Genomic DNA, 5,000 nt, shown 5'->3' on the forward strand with positions numbered 1-5,000 from the left:
TGTTACTGTCTGTAACTGTCTGTTACTGTCTGTTATTGTCTGTTACTGTCTGTTACTGTCTGTAACTGTCTGTTATTGTCTGTTACTGTCTGTTATTGTCTGTTACTGTCTGTAACTGTCTGTTATTGTCTGTTACTGTCTGTTATTGTCTGTTACTGTCTGTAACTGTCTGTTATTGTCTGTTACTGTCTGTAACTGTCTGTAACTGTCTGTTATTGTCTGTTACTGTCTGTAACTGTCTGTAACTGTCTGTTATTGTCTGTTACTGTCTGTAACTGTCTGTTACTGTCTGTTATTGTCTGTTACTGTCTGTTATTGTCTGTTACTGTCTGTAACTGTCTGTTACTGTCTGTTATTGTCTGTAACTGTCTGTTATTGTCTGTTACTGTCTGTTACTGTCTGTTATTGTCTGTTACTGTCTGTAACTGTCTGTTATTGTCTGTTACTGTCTGTAACTGTCTGTTATTGTCTGTTACTGTCTGTTATTGTCTGTAACTGTCTGTTATTGTCTGTTACTGTCTGTTATTGTCTGTTACTGTCTGTAACTGTCTGTAACTGTCTGTTATTGTCTGTTACTGTCTGTTACTGTCTAACTGTCTGTAACTGTCTGTTACTGTCTGTAACTGTCTGTTATTGTCTGTTACTGTCTGTTATTGTCTGTTACTGTCTGTAACTGTCTGTTACTGTCTGTTATTGTCTGTTACTGTCTGTTACTGTCTGTTACTGTCTGTTATTGTCTGTTACTGTCTGTAACTGTCTGTTATTGTCTGTTACTGTCTGTTATTGTCTGTTACTGTCTGTAACTGTCTGTTATTGTCTGTTACTGTCTGTTACTGTCTGTAACTGTCTGTAACTGTCTGTTATTGTCTGTTACTGTCTGTTATTGTCTGTTACTGTCTGTAACTGTCTGTTACTGTCTGTAACTGTCTGTAACTGTCTGTTATTGTCTGTTACTGTCTGTTATTGTCTGTTAATGTCTGTTACTGTCTGTAACTGTCTGTTATTGTCTGTTACTGTCTGTAACTGTCTGTTACTGTCTGTTATTGTCTGTTACTGTCTGTAACTGTCTGTTATTGTCTGTTACTGTCTGTAACTGTCTGTTATTGTCTGTTACTGTCTCTTACTGTCTGTTATTGTCTGTAACTGTCTGTTATTGTCTGTTACTGTCTGTTATTGTCTGTTACTGTCTGTTACTGTCTGTAACTGTCTGTTACTGTCTGTTATTGTCTGTTACTGTCTGTAACTGTCTGTTATTGTCTGTTACTGTCTGTTATTGTCTGTTACTGTCTGTAACTGTCTGTAACTGTCTGTTATTGTCTGTTACTGTCTGTTATTGTCTGTTACTGTCTGTAACTGTCTGTTATTGTCTGTTACTGTCTGTAACTGTCTGTAACTGTCTGTTATTGTCTGTTACTGTCTGTAACTGTCTGTTACTATCTGTTATTGTCTGTTACTGTCTGTTATTGTCTGTTACTGTCTGTAACTGTCTGTTATTGTCTGTAACTGTCTGTTATTGTCTGTTACTGTCTGTTATTGTCTGTTACTGTCTGTTATTGTCTGTTACTGTCTGTAACTGTCTGTAACTGTCTGTTATTGTCTGTTACTGTCTGTAACTGTCTAACTGTCTGTAACTGTCTGTTACTGTCTGTTATTGTCTGTTACTGTCTGTTATTGTCTGTTACTGTCTGTAACTGTCTGTTATTGTCTGTTACTGTCTGTTATTGTCTGTTACTGTCTGTAACTGTCTGTAACTGTCTGTTATTGTCTGTTACTGTCTGTAACTGTCTGTTATTGTCTGTAACTGTCTGTTATTGTCTGTTACTGTCTGTTATTGTCTGTTACTGTCTGTAACTGTCTGTAACTGTCTGTTATTGTCTGTAACTGTCTGTAACAGTCTGTAACTGTTTGTTATTGTCTGTTATTGTCTGTTACTGTCTGTAACTGTCTGTTATTGTCTGTTACTGTCTGTAACTGTCTGTTATTGTCTGTTACTGTCTGTTATTGTCTGTTACTGTTTGTAACTGTCTGTTATTGTCTGTTACTGTCTGTAACTGTCTGTTATTGTCTGTTACTGTCTGTAACTGTCTGTTATTGTCTGTAACTGTCTGTAACAGTCCGTAACTGTTTGTTATTGTCTGTTACTGTCTGTTATTGTCTGTTACTGTCTGTAACTGTCTGTTAATGTCTGTAACTGTGTTATTGTCTGTTACTGTCTGTTATTGTCTGTTACTGTCTGTAACTGTCTGTTATTGTCTGTTACTGTCTGTTATTGTCTGTTACTGTCTGTAACTGTCTGTTATTGTCTGTTACTGTCTGTTATTGTCTGTAACTGTCTGTAACTGTCTGTTATTGTCTGTTACTGTCTGTTATTGTCTGTTACTGTCTGTAACTGTCTGTTATTGTCTGTTATTGTCTGTAACTGTCTGTTATTGTCTGTAACTGTCTGTTACTGTCTGTTATTGTCTGTTACTGTCTGTAACTGTCTGTTACTGTCTGTAACTGTCTGTTATTGTCTGTAACTGTCTGTAACAGTTTGTTATTGTCTGTAACAGTCTGTAACTGTCTGTAACAGTCTGTAACTGTTTGTAACTGTTTGTTATTGTCTGTTACTGTCTCTAACAGTCTGTAACTGTTTGTAACAGTCTGTAACTGTTTGTTATTGTCTGTTACTGTCTGTAACAGTCTGTAATTGTTTGTAACTGTCTGTAACTGTCTGTTATTGTCTGTTACTGTCTGTAACAGTCTGTAACTGTTTGTAACTGTCTGTAACTGTCTGTAACAGTCTGTAACTGTCTGTTATTGTCTGTTACTGTCTGTAACTGTCTGTTATTGTCTGTTACTGTCTTTAATGGTCTGTTACTGTCTGTAACAGTCTGTAACGGTCTGTTACGGTCTGTAACTGTCTGTTACGGTCTGTAACTCTCTGTAACTGTCTGTAACGGTCTGTTACGGTCTGTAACTGTCTGTTACGGTCTGTTACTGTCTGTAACTGTCTGTTACTGTCTGTAACGGTCTGTAACGGTCTTTAACTGTCTGTTACTGTCTGTAACTGTCTGTTACTGTCTGTAACTGTCTGTTACTGTCTGTAACTGTCTGTTATTGTCTGTAACTGTCTGTAACAGTTTGTTATTGTCTGTTACTGTCTGTAACAGTCTGTAACTGTCTGTAACAGTCTGTAACTGTTTGTAACTGTTTGTTATTGTCTGTTACTGTCTCTAACAGTCTGTAACTGTTTGTAACAGTCTGTAACTGTTTGTTATTGTCTGTTACTGTCTGTAACAGTCTGTAATTGTTTGTAACTGTCTGTAACCGTCTGTTATTGTCTGTTACTGTCTGTAACAGTCTGTAACTGTCTGTAACAGTCTGTAACTGTCTGTTATTTTCTGTTACTGTCTGTAACTGTCTGTAACTGTCTGTTATTGTCTGTTACTGTCTTTAATGGTCTGTTACTGTCTGTAACAGTCTGTAACGGTCTGTTACGGTCTGTAACTGTCTGTTACGGTCTGTAACTCTGTAACTGTCTGTAACGGTCTGTTACGGTCTGTAACTGTCTGTTACGGTCTGTTACTGTCTGTTACTGTCTGTAACTGTCTGTTACTGTCTGTAACGGTCTTTAACTGTCTGTTACTGTCTGTAACTGTCTGTAACTGTCTGTTACAGTCTGTTACTGTCTGTAACTGTCTGTTACTGTCTGTAACGGTCTGTAACGGTCTGTAACGGTCTTTAACTGTCTGTTACGGTCTGTCACGGTCTGTTACTGTCTGTAACTGTCTGTTACGGTCTGTTACTGTCTGTAACGGTCTGTAACTGTCTGTTACGGTCTGTTACTGTCTGTAACGGTCTGTAACTGTCTGTAACTGTCTGTAACTGTCTGTTACTGTCTGTAACTGTCTGTAACGGATTAAACTAATAAACAGCTGCTGTTGTTTCACAGACAGGAACACTAGTAACACAAGTTTACTTCAAAATAAAGTAAGACTTCCGGTCTGCGACAGCTTCAAAATAGCCCAACTAGTGAGATCTAGATCTCTATTAGCTATAGATCTATAATGTAGATATAGATCTCTAGTAGCTATAGATCTGTAATGTAGATATAGATCTCTAGTAGCTATAGATCTATAATGTAGATATAGATCTCTAGTAGCTATAGATCTGTAATGTAGATCTAGATCTCTAGTAACTATAGATCTGTAATGTAGATCTAGATCTCTATTAGCTAGATCTCTATTAGCTATAGATCTGTAATGTAGATCTAGATCTCTAGTAGCTATAGATCTGTAATGTAGATCTAGTAGCTATAGACCTGTAATGTAGATCTAGATCTCTAGTAACTATAGATCTGTAATGTAGATCTAGATCTCTATTAGCTATAGATCTCTATTAGCTATAGATCTAGAATGTAGATCTAGATCTTTAGTTGCTATAGATCTGTAATGTAGATCTAGATCTCTAGTAACTATAGATCTGTAATGTAGATCTAGATCTCTATTAGCTGTAGATCTCTATTAGCTATAGATCTGGAATGTAGATCTAGATCTTTAGTAGCTATAGATCTGTAATGTAGATCTATATCTCTATCAGCTATAGATCTATAATGTAGATCTAGATCTCTAGTAGCTATAGATCTGTAATGTAGATCTATATATATATAGAAAGGATCAGACAGAGAACTGTTAAAAATCATCTTCATTAGAACGTTAAACATCAATCATCACGACCTTCAAAATAAAATACAATGTGTTAATCCACTTCCTGTCCCTGTTCACACCTGGTGTTAACATGAGTCCTGGTGATCGGATCACTAGTGGACATCTCTCTGTGGTCTGAGTGACCACATTCACACCTGGTCAGAGAGCTGAACACGTGTGATCGGATCACTCACAATTACATCTGGTTCCTGTTTTTTCAGTTCAGTCCGTCCACTGACATGTGACAGCCAATCACATTGAAGGAGGGGCGGGGCCTGCTGTTCATTTGTTGTCTCTAAACTCATCTGTGTC

The 5,000-nt window shown here is 37.1% G+C and overlaps 1 protein-coding gene across 1 annotated transcript in view; it reads right to left on the minus strand.

Moving 5' to 3' along the window:
* Positions 1–4,668: 4,668 nt before the first annotated feature.
* LOC141763801 (transcription termination factor 1-like) overlaps positions 4,669–5,000 on the minus strand; it is a 20,839-nt gene continuing 20,507 nt past the window's right edge. Inside the window, exon 11 of the mRNA XM_074628535.1 lies at positions 4,669–5,000. This exon is cut by the window's right edge and continues 220 nt beyond it. The gene's annotated coding sequence lies outside the window, so the exon portion shown is untranslated.

Source organism: Sebastes fasciatus, unplaced genomic scaffold (genome assembly GCF_043250625.1).
Source record: "Sebastes fasciatus isolate fSebFas1 unplaced genomic scaffold, fSebFas1.pri Scaffold_46, whole genome shotgun sequence".
Lineage (NCBI taxonomy): Eukaryota > Metazoa > Chordata > Actinopteri > Perciformes > Sebastidae > Sebastes > Sebastes fasciatus.